We start from the raw sequence: 15,746 nt of genomic DNA on the forward strand, positions 1-15,746 counted from the left end.
TGACAAACAATGACAAGAGGTTGTGTTTGTCATTGAATATCTCATACCTAGATATGTTTCATGACTTACTGCTTTGGAAGTATATAGTTTCCATATTTAAGAACCTATGTTTAATATTTTGAGTTGTTTTGAGTCTGTTTGACTAGGGCTTGAATCCCTCAAAGTTCGTGATTTAATATTGTCATGCTGATGCAATTAGTTCAAAATTCTAAGAAGCCCTGTTTGACGAGTTATAATTTTGACCCAGTTGACCCAAATGTTGAAATTCATGTTGTGTTGCATTGTAGGCATTAGATACTTGTTATGTTTCAAGTTTCATCTCATGAAAAATATGTTTGATCAGTTTTCAAACGTGATTCCAAACGTAATTTCTATCTTTTTACTGGTGTCAAGAAGTGCAGAGTTGTCAGTAGCCCTATTCATGATGTTGTATCTCAAAATCCATGATAGGTGAGATTGAATGGATTGTACAATTATCTTGTACTCAGAAAATATTTTAAGTGTGCCAATTTTCACATCTTGATGAATCTATTTGCACATTTTCCCAGGTCATTTCCATTTGCAAAAAACATTTTCTGCCATTGTTTCAATCTGCAAAATTTGGGTAGCCCACTTTGACCGCTCACCATTTTCGCACTGTTATTGGTCATGTTTCCAAATCATAGATTCATACTCTCCTCATGACAGTGAACCAAAGTCCCAATTTTTGTGTCCCCAAGTGTCAGTTTTCCCAGTTCTCAAAGCCAAATTTGAACGTGTTTTATTACTTTCTGACATGTTTTCTTGTAGGCAGTTCTAAAAGGGCAACTGCAACAGTCGATATCTTTTGACTAAGAATTTGTCATAAGACAAGATTTGATATGCTAGGACTATGCAGAACAAAGAATCAGTGTGCCAATTTTCAAAGCCTGGTCAAGTGTTTTGTTCAATTTTTAAGGCCAGTCAAAGGACCTCCTAGCACAAAGTAGACAAGTTGCAAAAAGAGGTGAAAATGAGTTTTAAAAGTTGAACCAATGGTATACATTATTTCTAATAAGAGTCAAGTGTTCAATGAATCAGTTTGACAGTTTGGGTGTTTGAAAATGGAATTTTTTTAGCCAGACCACTAGTACATTTGACCCTATTTTTTGACCAAAAATTTTGACCATCTATTAAAATGGGGTCAAATTGGTCAGAATAGGCAAGAAAAAATGTCTTTTTTTAAAAATTCATGCCCGTGTTGGTCGAAATTCCGACCAACACAGGCTTGTTATGTTAAAATCAAATTTTTTTTTATTTCACATAGGTTAACTTGCATGGGTTGCGAGTGGAACTGTAGTTCGTCTATTTGGAGGACGGGCTCATAAACTGCAGAGGGTGAGAAGTCCTTCGATTGGAGTGGCCGAAGAAAGGTAACATTCATTTCCCAGCCATACACTATAGAGAAACATGGATATGGGTGGGCTGGGAAGAAAATTTGGCCTTGCAGAAGATAACAAGGTTATCAAGAAAGCCGAGGATCTGAGACGTAATGTGCATTTTATTCTTCCACTTTTATTGTGTTATGTTTATCTAAGAAATGCGTCAAATTTAGTGCAATTTTTATCATCTAGAATACAATTTATTGGGAATATTCATCATTGAGCCCTTTTTTAACCCCTTTTCATCCACAAGGCGAGGTTTGCAAATCAGTTCTCTGCTTTGAACTCGTTGCTACAAAGTAATTTTTCTTGAACCTTATTCAGATGGGTTCATCTAATTTTACATTGAAAAGGATCGGGTCATTTCTCAAATTTATAGCATAATATTTACAACAAAGATCATACCACATGCTGACAGTGAGATAATATAACACTGGGTCAAATCTTATTAATGTCATCTATCCTCGCCATTACACTGCATTCCTCAGGACTGGATCTATGTTGTCTAGGAAGAAATAATTTAACAAGAGGAGAAATTTTTCCTTGAACATTAGATGATTCCCACTGCTTACCCTTCATGGATTTCCAGTTCTCATTCTTTATGATTTTATTAGAAAAATTGCAACAATGACATTTAATTTGCAATGATTGAATACATTGTTTGTATAGATTACAAGTTCCCTTTGACAAATAGAAGGCCATTAGGCTAAGTGGCATGCCTGAGAAGGCATATACCAGATCTTTGAATGCAATACAAAATGCACTTGGAGTCAAGTAGGTTAATTATCTAAATCAAATCAGTTGCTCAGGTAGGTTAATTATCTAAATCAAATCTAAATACAGGACTCTTTGGGCAGACCCAATCAATCTAAGACGTTTGAATGAATTAAATGATTTTCATATGACTTGAACGTGTAGACATGACATTTGGGGAAGGGGGCTAATAAGTGTAAACCTGAGATATATCATGTCTTCCATGAATGTGATGTGATTACAATGAATACTTTTCTGATCTTTAACAAATTGACTTTGTTTCTGCAAGTGACCATTCAGCGATCAAACTTGGTGAAGATGAAAAAAACCTTATCAAAAACAATAATAATGGGTCCTTTATCAAATGACTTTCTCTTCATGATATTTTAATGGTTTGTGATTCATCAAGGCTCGTGCTATCGTCCATTGTCTTACTATATTATAAGTGATGAAGATGATTGCTTGCATCCAAATTCATATAGGATGGTTTTGTTTTTTATTTAAAGTTGGTTATAATGCATATATTGGAGATACGCCTCTTTTGATCTTATAGTCAATATCATTGAGAAATATTTGGTTTTGCAATGGTAATGCATCCTGAGGATTTGTAAAAAGTTTTAACAAATATTCAGTAGGAAATTTTGAGTATAAATTGTATAAGTTAATAAAACAATTATATATATAATATCATTTTTTTCAATACGAATTATATATTTGTATTATGAGTTGTCTAATTTTTTGACCTACCTAACTCCAAGTTGAATGATTTTGAACAATCCTACTAGACTCAAGTTTTGTTTCAAGCCTTGGACCTCAATATCATAAGAGAACAGAAATCATGCTCTTCAAGACTTTTGGCAAATAGATACTTTTTAATCTTTGACTCTTAGAAAAAGAATTTCAACCTAAAACTCATGATCATATATCAAATAACTAAAAGAATTATGTGAATTTAATATAAAATCTTCCAACAACAAAAATAAATAAATAAATTAGTGATTAATTATTATAAAATATTATAATCAAATATATGTTTTAAACCATACTAAAATTCTAGGAAACCTAAAATAGACATTTAGATTGCCCAACAGAGGTACTTGTAAAATAAGAGTTATTGCTCAAGAAAGATTTCATTTCAACAATCTCGTATATAAAATATGAGGAGTCAATTGAAAACTATATACAATAAAGAAAGCATTGGCTTGATCAAAGCATCATCAGAGCCATTTCTTACTCTTACCAGTAACACTTTTTATAATTACAACATATAAAACATACTAGCTTTCCCAAATCTATTTGGGCAGTTGAAAGATTTATGAAATGCTAATTAATGTCACTTTTTGAAAATGGAGTAGAATAGCACAAGAGTGAATGTGATAGGAGTGACAAAAATAGTTGTGGGCACTTTGGCAATGAGAATGCTAGCCCATTTCACCATTATAGCCTCTACAGGCACTGTTACACTCATTACTATTGTTTTTGATAAGGTTTCTTTCATCTTCAATAAGTTCGATCCCTGAATGATAGCTTGTAGAAACATAGTCAATTTGTTAAAGATTAGAAAAGTATTCATTGTAATCAAATGTCACGTCTACACTTTCAAGTCATATGAAAATCATTTGATTCATTCAAACATCTTAGATTGATTGGGTCTGCCCAAAGAGTCTTGTCTTTAGATTCAATTTAGATAATTAACCTACTTGACTCCAGTTTGGATGTCTTAATTTGAATGCACGGCCAAAGCTAGACATCTGAGAACTTGGAATCTAGTTTGGATGTCTTAGATTGATTGGGTCTGCCCAAAGAGTCTTGTCTTTGTAAGTTCTATTTTCCTTGACTCAGTTTTCAGCTCTCAAATGGTCTGTTTACTTAAAATTCGGACCTTTTGCAACTTATTGGTCAAATATTTATATAGTGCTCTATGGAACTTGAGAAACTAGGTTTCCTTAGTTCAGATTTCAGGACCCAAATGGTTTGTTTTCTTGGATTTCCAATCTTTTGAAATTTATGGCTCAAAGGCTTATAGTATGCTCTGTGCTTGGGGAAATTATTAGGGTGGGTATAATGATTTCATTAGAGTAAGGCCTAAGGGCATACCAAATGAAATCTTATTCTCTTATACTTTGACCTTGAGCTCTTTGATAAGTGTGGGGTTAGCATATGATCTCTGAGTCTTGTCAGCCCAAAATCATGATCGAATATGCAATTCTAATATTAACCTTATACAAATACAAAGAAAGATTTATAGCTGCTCTACTAGAGTCTCGGAGATCAAGTGCTGATTTTGGTCATCCAGTGTTCACTGCAGTAGCTTTTTACCTATGTGCAAGAAGAAATAAGGTTTGTTTGTACTTGCATACTTCAAGCTTGTTATTAGGCCAATAATAACTTGATGCAGGAGCATCCAGAGGTATAAGGGCAATCCTGTGTCACCCAAAAAATGTACTTAGACTTAGTTTCCATTTTATGTGTTTTCATTTTTGGACACCCATTTGGGTCAAACAAAGGTTCCAACTCTCACAGTTCAACTATCAGTGTGCTAGAAAATCTTGAAAAAATAGGAGCATGCAATTTGGCTATCATTTTGGTGACCTAGAAGGTGTGAATTGGCCAGATGAATGTAATCATGATTTAGAGCATTCCAGAAAAAGAATCAGGTCAATAGGCCCCATGGTTTGAAAGTTATTGCAATTTTTCAGGTTTTGGGAACCTCCTAAGAATGCTTCAAAGTTAGGTTAGGGGCATTAAATGACCTTCAAAAGGGCCAAAATGGAGGATGAGAAAAGCTGGTCCATAGGGCTATAGAGTGCTTCAAGAGCTTTCCAAAAATGTAAACGGTTCGTCAATCAGAGCTACGGTTCAAAAGTTATGCCTCTCGGAAGTTCGGTTACCATTTCTGGATTCTTCTAGATTTGCGCTGACTTCTACCGCAGCTTCTAGAACCTTCTATTTGGTTGGTGGATGCCTACTAGCACTTTCTAGAATGTACTCCTAGTCCTTAACCCTCTGGGGTCTATTTAAGGAGATTTTTGGCATTGTAAAAGGCAGTTCGGAGTGGAGTTTGAGAAGAGGTACTGAAAGGAGAAATTATCTCTAGATTTATGCTATTGTAAGCCCTTAGGGCATGTTTTGAAGTTTATTTTCCTATACTATTGTACTAGATTATTTTCTCAGTTAATATAATTCTCCCTTTTCTGTTGTGTCCATTTTTTTCTTGGGTTGTGTCCCCATCAAGTGGTATTAGAGCAGGTTTTCCTGAGTGTGTAGATAGAGTGCTGACTGTGAGGTAGTTTGCACCAGGACTGTGTGGTTTTGGGTTTGAGTTAAGAAGATGCCTCCACGAAGAGAGCATGGTGGAAGAGCCAAAGCTATTAATCCTGAAGAGGTTAGATCCCTCCAAAGGCAGGTACAGGCATTGCAAGAGGAGCTCCGTAGAGGAGCAAATGTTGCCACAGGTGATGACAGTGAGGATGACAATGAAGAAGAAGTAATGGAACCAGAAGGGGAATTTGATGGCGAAGTTCTAAATCATGCAGAGGAAATGCTTTTTAGGGCCATTACTAAGTTTGGGAAAAGACCCACAATTGAAGTGGGTGTATTTTCAGGAAATCTAAAACCAGATGAGTTGATCGATTGGATCAATGAACTGGAAGAATACTTTGAGTATGAGAATATTAGGGACCCAGATAGGGTTAAGTTTGCAAAGGCCAAACTGAAAGGCCATGTCAAAATTTTGTGGCAAGAGGTTCAACTGGAAAGAAACAGAAGAGGAAAGGATAAGATCACAAGATGGGATCGCATGGTGGACGAATTGAAGAAGCAATTCATTCCTGTGAACTATGAGCTTGATTTGTTTAAGAAGATGCATGGGTTAAAACAAGCAGGAAGATCCGTCCAAGAATATACAAAGGAATTTTACCAACTCTTGATTAGAGCAGGACATGTAGAAGTAAATAAGGATAAGGTTGCTCGTTATATCAGTGGGTTGTGACCTAGCATCCAGGAGGAATTAAGTCTGGTAAGAATGACCAGCGTTGAAGAGGCATACCAGTTTTCCCTACGAGTTGAAGAGAAGCTAAATAAAAGGTTTGAAGGAAGACAAAGAGGGCGCGGTCAAGGAGGAAGGGGAAGTGGTAGATCATCTGGAGGCTGCAATGAAACCCAAAAGAAAAATGAAGATGAGGGTACTAGCAGGAACCAGAGGAATGAGGGTTTCAACCGCTCCTGTGACCAAGACTTTAGAAATTAGAGAGGAAGAGGTAGAGGACGTGGACAAGGAAGAGGAGGATTCTGTGGTACCTGTTTCCATTGCAATGAAGAAGGTCATCATGCCTTTGAATGCCCTCAATGACAAGGAAGGATAGGTAGGAGAACTGAGGGCCAAGCTAGGGTTGCTCATGTGGATGAGGATGCACAATCATCACATTCAGAGGATGCAAAAAGAGGAGAGACCTTGGTAAATGAAAGAGTCCTACTAAGTGGTGAGATTGAACTAGGACAATGGAGGAGTTTGTTCCATACCAGATGCAAGTGTGAGGATAAATGTTGTGATGTGATCATTGATGGTGGTAGCACTGATAACTTGGTATCAGAAGAGATGGTCTCTAAGCTGAAGCTCAAGAGGGAGAAACATCCCCAGCCCTATCGGATTGCTTGGGTAAAAGATGATCATAAGGTCCTGGTAAGTGAACAATGTTTAGTAAAATTCAAAATTGGGAGTTACCATGATGAAGTTCTCTGTGATGTTATTTCGATGGATGTTTGCCATCTATTGTTGGGTAGACCATGGCAGTTTGATAGACATGCAGTGCATGATGCACATGCAAACACATACTCTCTGACAAAGGATGGAGTTCTCCACAAATTGAAGCCCATGAAAAAGGAAGGTGAAAAGGCATGTAGCAGTGCTAGGATTTGTCTTGTTGATGGAAGGAAGTTTTTAGATGGCATGAAACATCAGCATATGTGCTATGCTTTGATTCCTAGGAAAGATAAAGAAGGTAGTAGAGAAATACCACTTGAAGTTTCAGATTTACTAAGGGAGTTTGGAGATATTATCTCTGATAATGTTCGAGATGGATTGCCACCAGTAAGGCAAATAAGTCATCAAATAGATCTGATTCCAGGAGCTAGTTTGCCTAACAAGGCTACTCACAGGATGACTCCTACTGAAACAGAGGAGCTAAATAGACAAGTTCCAGAGTTGTTGAGGAAGGGCTTGATTCGAGAGAGCCTGAGTCCATGTGTAGTACCTGTAGTACTTGCACCAAAGAAGGATGGAGAGTGGAGGATGTGTACAGATTCTCTAGCTATAAATAGGATCACCATCAAGTACCGATTTCCTTTGCCAAGGATGGATGATATTATGGACTACTTGAGCGGAGCTCAGTACTTCACAAAGATAGATCTGAAGAGTGGTTATCATCAAATATAGATTCGAGAAGGAGATGAGTGGAAAATAGCCTTCAAGAGCAAGGAGGGTCTTTATGAGTGGTTAGTCATGCCCTTTGGATTGACGAACACCCTAAGCACCTTCATGCGGCTCATGAATGAGGTACTTAAGAAGTTCTTGGGAAAATTTGTTATTTTCTATTCGGATGATATTTTAATTTTCAGCAAGATTTTGGAAGAACATTTACTGCATATTCGTAGTGTCCTTGAAAGGCAAAGGGAAGAGAAACTATTAATTAATCTAAAGAAATGTATCTTTGCAAAAAGGGAGTTAGTCTATTTGGGGTTTGTTATATCACCTGAAGGTCTCAAAATGGATCTGGAGAAGGTAAAAGACATCTTGGAATGGCCTACTCCAAGGTCTGCTACTGAGGTAAGATCATTTCATGGTCTGGTTAGTTTTTATAGGAAGTTTATTAGGAATTTTAGTGGCATATGTGCACCCCTAACTAATACAATAAGAGGGGATAGAAAAGAGTTCAAATGGACTGCAGCAGCTACGAGAAGTTTTGAATTGCTAAAGAAGAAGGTAACAGAACAACCTGTGTTGGCACTTCTAGATTTTAGAAAAGTGTTCCAGGTGGATTGTGATGCTAGTGGTAGCACTATTGGGGTTGTATTAAGCCAAGAAGGTAAGCCTATTGCATATTTTAGCGAAAAATTGAATGATGCAAAGAAGAAGTATTCTATTTATGATCAAGAGTTCTATGCAATAGTTCAGGCCTTAAAGAAATGGAGGCATTATTTATTGCCAAAGGAATTTGTTTTGTATACTAATCATTAGGAATTACAGTACCTAAATAGCCAAGGTAAATTGAATTAGAGGCATATGAAGTGGGTAGAGTTCTTGCAGAGTTATACATTTGTGTTGAAGCATAGAAGTGGAAAATCTAACAGGGTTGCAGATGCACTAAGTAGGAGACAGTTTTTGCTTATAGTAATGCAGGTTGAAGTAGTTGGGTTTGATGAACTCAAGAATTTGTACCCCAAGGATCCTGATTTTGCTGAAGCATGGAAAGCTTGTAAAGAACCTGTTGCTGTAGATAGAGCCAAGTGGTTAGACTATTTGATTCAGGATGGCATGTTGTTCAAGGGTAGTCAATTGTGCATTCCAAGAAGTTCCATGAGGGAAAATCTAATTAAGAAGAAACATAGTGGAGGGATGGCAGGACATTATGGTCGAGATAAGACCATTGCCATTCTTAGAGAACATTATTTTTGGCCTCAAATTTCACAGGATGTGAAGAAGTTTGTACAGAGTTGCCAGGTTTGTTAAGTTGCCAAGGGGTTTAGTCACAATACTAGCCTATATCAGCCATTTCCTGTTCCATCAAGGCCATGGGAGGACATAAGTATGGATTTTGTTCTTGGATTGCCAAGGACACAAAGGGGTAATGACTCAGTATTCGTGGTGGTTGATAGGTTCTCCAAAATGGCACATTTCATTCCATGCCACAAAACTCATGATGTTGTCCATATTGCAGACTTGTTTTTCAAAGAGGTGGTAAGACTACATGGTCTTCCAAGGAGCATAGTTTCTGATAGAGATACTAAATTTGTCGGGTATTTCTAGAGGACATTGTGGAAAAAGTTAAGAACCAACTTGAAATTTAGTTCCACGCATCACCCACAAACTGATGGCCAAACAGAAGTGGTAAACAGAAGTCTGGGCAATTTGTTGAGATGTTTAGTTGGGGATAAGCCCAAGGGATGGGATTTGATTCTACCATAGGTAGAGTTTTCTTATAATAACTCTATAAATAGGAGTACTAGAAAATCACCATTCCAAATTGTATATGGGAGTAGCCCAAGGACTGCACCAGAGCTGAGGAAGATAGAACAAGGGGAGAGGACAAGTGCTGAAGCTGAGGAATTTGTTGAACATATCAAGCGTCTACATGAGGAGGTTCAAGCACACATTACCAAGATGAATCAAGAGTATAAAGCTAGGGCTGATCAAAGGAGAAGACATAAGGAATTCCAAGTAGGGGATCTAATCATGGTGCACTTACAAAAAGAAAGATTTCCAGCCAGTACTTACAACAAGCTAAAGATGAAAAAATTTGGCCCTTGCAAAATTTTGAAGAAACATGACTCAGGAAATGCATATGAGGTGGAGCTGCCAGATGGTATTCACATTTCTCCCATTTTCAACATTGCAGATTTAATAGAGTATCATGATGATGGTGCAAATGAGGAGCTGGTGTTAGAGACATGCCCAATTCCTGCTTCTAAGAAGGAGGAGATAGAAGACATTCTAGATCATTGTGTGGGTAGGAGTACCAAAAATAGGTAGTATGAAGAGTATTTGGTGAAGTGGAAAGGACGATCGATCGAGGACTCAACTTGGATTTTAGCAACTGAGGTTTCCCATTTGAGACTTCCTCTACCATTCATATAGTGACAAGGTCACTTTTCAATCTACCCTGGGTGTCTAATGTAGGAGCATCCAGAGGTATAAGGGCAATCCTGTGTCACCCAAAAAATGTACTTAGACTTAGTTTATGTTTCATGTGTTTTCATTTTTGGACACCCATTTGGGTCAAATAAAGGTTCCAACTCTCACAGTTCAACTATCAGTGTGCTAGAAAATCCTAAAAAAATAGGAGCATGCAATTTGGCTATCATTTTGGTGACCTAGAAGGTGTGAATTGGCCAGATGAATGTAATCATGATTTAGAGAATTCTAGAAAAAGAATCAGGTCAATAGGCCCCATGGTTTGAAAGTTATTGCATTTTTTCAGGTTTTGGAGACCTCCTAAGAATGCTTCAAAGTTAGGTTATGGGAATTAAATGACCTCAAAAAGGGCCAAAAATGGGGGATTATTGTAGCTGGTCCATAGGGATATAGAGTGCTTCGAGAGCTTTCCAAAAATGTAAATGGTTCGTCAATCAAAGCTACGGTTCAAAAGTTATGCCTCCCGAAAGTTCGATTACCATTTCTGGATTCTTCTAGATTTGCGCCGACTTCTACTGCAGCTTCCGAAACCTTCTATTTGGTCGGTGGATGCCTACTAGCACTTTCTAGAATGTACTCCTAGTCCTTAACCCTTCGGGGTCTATTTAAGGAGATTTCTTGCATTGTAAAAGGCAGTTCGGAGTGGAGTTTGAGAAGAGGTACCGAAAGGAGAAATTATCTCCAGATTTATGCTATTGTAAGTCCTTAGGGCATGTTTTGAAGTTTATTTTCCTATACTATTGTACTAGCTTATTTTCTCAGTTAATATAATTTTCCCTTTTCTGTTGTGTCCATTTTGTTCTTGGGTTGTGTCCCCATCATAATCCTTTGATTCTGTAGTTAATATGAATGAAAGATATAACCTAGGAGCAGTTTTTTTCTCTTTTTCCTTTTTCTTTTAGGTGAACAACATAAAAAAAATTCAAACCCTTACTCTTGTGTTGCTTTTTATCATCACACATATGACAATGCTGCAGTAATGGCATCAAGTTAGTCTTCTCTAAACTTTTGTTTCTTGTTTATCCATATACCCACCCTAAGTTCTGGAACTTTCTATGCAAAAATCTAACTTATTTATTTGGATGTAGTTAAAAGTTGATAGGATGAAACTGATCAAGATATGTGGTACATCAGAGGTTGAGTTTTCAAATGTGAGTGTTCTTTTTGGGTGCATAGAAATCTTGAAGGTTTTGTAATATTATTCACATTGTCAATTTGTAGATGCTAACCAAATCAAACAAGGAAACCCTCTTGATGATTTATGTTTGTTCTTAACTATATATTTATTTATTTATTTATTATTTTTAATTTTTTCTAATTTTTTGGGCTAGGTTGCAACATCTATGAATGATCTCTGTTTTGATGCTGTGGGAATTGCCAAAGGAAAGAAGGATCTGAAATCTATGAAAAACAATAGAGGTGTGTTTTCTTTAGAGACTATTTTTTTTATGTGATGACATTGATTTTTTAACCTTTGCATATTTTTTATATATGGCAAGTTCTTTTCATTAATTATGGTCAAATTTAGACTTGGTTCATTCTTGTTACTTAATAGATACATTCTTATATTTTTGTGCTTGCTTGGTGCTGAAAAGTTTGAAAGATTATTTTGGGCTTGTTTACATTGTAGTGATTATGGCCTTTACAAATTTCTCCTATATAAAATTCATATGGGTTGGCATATCTCAGATCCTTATTGTTGAAGATTTCAAAGTGCATTGTACTCTTATGTCTTAAATTGGTTTGACAGACTAGCTGCATAATCATTTTTCTATTCTTTACATGGTTAAATTTATTTTCACACCATCTTTAACTGTTTCTTAGGTTCACATTGATTTAGTATGGAAAATTGGAACAAAAGCTTGGTCTAAATTCTGGTTTTATGATTTTTGTAGGCAACTAAGTGTATTGGGTGTGTATGGATAGAGCTTTTGGATGCGTTGCCAAGCAAGAGAATACATGAAGACGAGGTAGAATCTGACAATAGTGGTGAATCAATTGATGATGAATATGAACTTGAGGTAACTCAATTCATATATTATACCTAAAAGTTTACGAAGTTATTTTTATATATTAGATGTTATTCCAATGTGGATAGGCATGCAATGCATTTCTCATATAATAATTAATAACTAAGGATGTAATATCAACTTAGCTACATTGTTTTATATGAAAGAATGTGTTTCTTAGTTAAGCATTGGTACTTGAGTGTTTCTTTTATTGATGATTGGAAGCACAAGCTTATATTTCTGCATGGTTGAAGGATGTTGTAGTTAAACATAATAATATTTTATTGTAACTATAGTAACATTCCATTTGCATGGTAGTGAAATGGTGTAGGAAAAGTGTAAGTGGAATTCAAATATTGACATCCAATTAAAAAACAAGGCAAAAACTTGGGGGTTAACTAAAAAAAACACTAGCTCTTATAAAAAAGCTACATTATGTTTTGAGAACATGATAGAGCTGATCTGACTGTAGTGTTTGTATCCCTTGCCTAGTTTCCTAGTTTAAATTGCAATCTAGATTACTATGAGATTTTCATATGTTGCCTTTATTGTGAAAACCTTGCCCTTGGATGGTTTAGCCTTTTTGAAGATGACACCAAAATAGTCTAGTTCAATAGTTGATGCTGAAATAGTTTAAATGTCCGTTGTAAGCTAAAAGTTCTAAGCCTCCCTTGGATGTTAACCTTACTCTTGATTTTGATTATGTGAATACAAGAAAAAGAGATGGCTGAATTGTCGAGGATAGATTGGCTGGATTGGTTGTGATGGGGTAGAATCTAGCTCTCAACATTGCAGAAAAAGGCTTCCCCATCTCAGTTTACAATTGAAGCCCAGAAAAGGTAGATGAGATGGTAGATAGAGTCAAGCTGGAAGGCAATCTACCAGTAAAAGGCTTCCATGATGCCAAGGAATTTGTGCTCTCCATCTAGAATCCTAGAGTCATAATCCTTCTAATCAAAGTAGGGCCCCCCGTGGACAAATCAATTGAGACTCTGGCTGCCCACATGGAAGAAGGGGACTATATTGTGGATGGTGGGAATGAATGGTATGAAAACACAGAGAGAAGGAAAGAGGAGGCAAAGAAGAGGGGGCATCTATATTTGGGCATGGGGGTTTTAGGGGGTGAAGAGGGTGCCAGGAATGGCCCTTCTCTTATGCCTAGAGGGTCATATGAGTCTTACAAGTATATTGAGGATAAAATTATTAAGATCATTGCGCAGTGAATAGTGGCTCTTTTGTTACCTATATTGGAAAGGGTGGATCTGGAAATTTCATCAAGATGGTGCACAATCGGATCGAGTATGGTGACATACAGCTTATTATAGAGGCTTATGATGTGTTGAAGTCTGTAGGTAAGGAAATTCAAGATTCAATTATTTGTCACTTTCTATGAGTGCTTTTTTTTGGTGCGTGATATGATCTGCTAAAGTCTGTATGTAAAGAAAATTAAGAGTCAATTTGGTTTTAATTTTGCAATCCTCTCATCTATGGTCATTATTTCTGACAATTTGGAGTTGTAACTTTCCAACCCATCATCCTAGGTAGAAGATGATTAGGACCATCCTTCATATTTAGATGAATTTATAAAATGTAAATCCCAATTATCAAGGAAATCCTGTCTAAACTTTTGTCAAATTGAACTAATGCATGCAATTCCTCAAAAACAATAAAAAAAGTTACAAAAGCACCCAAGAATCTGAGTAGATTTGGATCAAACTCTGATATAGTTAAATTCAACATTCTGCCTTAACATTCACCACATTCTTCCCTTATTATAAGATCCAAAAAGGCATCCTTTGTGTGGTTGCAGATTTTTTGCATACAAGACAAGTGGAAGTTGCTTTATGATAGTAGCTATACAATCTCCATGAAATAAAAATTGTATTGCAATCTTATCAAAATAAAAATGTTATTCCAATCTCAATTATCAAGAAGCAGTTTTTACAACTTGAACCCAATTTCTAACTAAATCCATCTTTAGAAACACCATATTATGATCTTCAAAACTCTACATTAGATAACTGCTGCCAACCTTAATTGTGATCAAAAGGAGATCGATGCTTCTATATCGAATCCTCAAAATCTTGAAGTATTGAACTGCTTGGTTTAAGATAAAATTATTTTTTGTTTAAGATGTGCGAACTTGACTGCTTACTATTTCTTGAATCCATGCCAAGATAGCCAAACTTAGACTCTTTTATATTCTAGTATTTTTTCACTTTCTTTATTTTGAAATTTTTTGGACATTTGGGTGGTTCAACTTGAAGGTGGATTAGCTACCTTGCTGCACGATTGTATCAAGCTTTTGTCCTCTTTCTATTCATACATATCAATAGTTTTAAGATGTAGAAGATCTTTGGCAAATCCAGAGGAAATAAGTATCATTGATCAATTTCTGTGGAATCTTGTATTGACAAGCATTCTTCATTGTAATTTGTTACATTAGCCTTTTTCAAATCAATCCTTTTGCACATACACTATAGTAGATCACCAACTATGTTCTATCTTTTTTAGCATTTGAGCCTTCTCTTCACAGGTTTCAGTATTTGGTCACTTCTAAATATCCTTTTTCATGGTTTCAAAGAAATTCTTCATCCCTTAAAAAATAGTTCTGCTATGTGAACCCTTTACAAGAGTGGGTATACACCATTTTCAAAGGGACATACTTAGTGAAGCAATTAACTGAATTGTTAAAACAAATTATGCATACAACCATTGCCACAGTCTTCATTTGTATCTGAGGAAACAGTGCAACAACTTTCCTAGCATTCAATGAATCAGTTTTCATTGCTCTTAAGCTTGAGAATAACATCCACAACTGCATTGTGGTCATGCTCATGGTTTCTTCCATAAATTATACCAAGCATGACTCAGAATTTCATTTCTCCTTATAAGATGCATCTTTCTGGTATTCACAAGCTACAGTGTGAGCTTATGCTTGATAGCAATCCAAAGCTTAAATTGGCCTCCTTTGTGACAAAATGTATGGAACTTGAGTGTAATAAGCTGATAATAGAAGCCATCAATAAGAACTATGCTGATATGGATGAGCACCCTGTCACCACTAAGCTTTAGGTCATTGTTTGGTGTTTTCAATATAAGAAGGATATATTTTGCTTGATTATCAATTTACATCTACCAATTAATTTTTGATGACAATGGTTTCATCAATTGTTTGTAAAAACAAATTTGAAATGTGAGATTGATAGATCATTTTAAATATTTTCCTATTTTTAGAAAAGAAATGCTTTGCTTTATTGTATGTATCTTATGTAGAAATGTGATATAAAATCGTTAGATTGAGTGCATGAAGATATAGTTTTTGTGGAGATGTAATGGTGTTTAAAATTTTTTTGTGCATTGGGAATTTCATAACTGGTGTGTGAATATTAGTTCAATTCTCAGCAATACTAATCATTTTTTCAAAGTCAAAATGCATAAAATTTTTAAGGGGACACATGTCCAAGTTTTCTAATGTTGAAAGTAAGAACTTTTCTATTATGATGACAATCACGAGCATGATTCCAGGCTATAGGACATGACTATAGGTGTAATGGTGGCATCACAGATTGCCTCCAAATCAGGTGTAATTTTGGGAGCTTGAGTTATCAAATTTAGGTAGGAGAATGAGTATCCCAAGTCATTTGTAAGGGGAGGGGCAGCGTCAACTAGATG

At 36.0% G+C, this 15,746-nt stretch overlaps 1 pseudogene; it reads left to right on the forward strand.

Moving 5' to 3' along the window:
* Positions 1-1,428: 1,428 nt before the first annotated feature.
* Positions 1,429-15,746, forward strand: part of LOC149533540 (origin of replication complex subunit 6-like) — a 55,184-nt pseudogene continuing 40,866 nt past the window's right edge.

This window comes from Cupressus sempervirens, chromosome 10 (assembly GCF_028749045.1).
Source record: "Cupressus sempervirens isolate cs-2001-9-10 chromosome 10, ASM2874904v1, whole genome shotgun sequence".
Taxonomy (NCBI): Eukaryota; Viridiplantae; Streptophyta; class Pinopsida; order Cupressales; family Cupressaceae; genus Cupressus; species Cupressus sempervirens.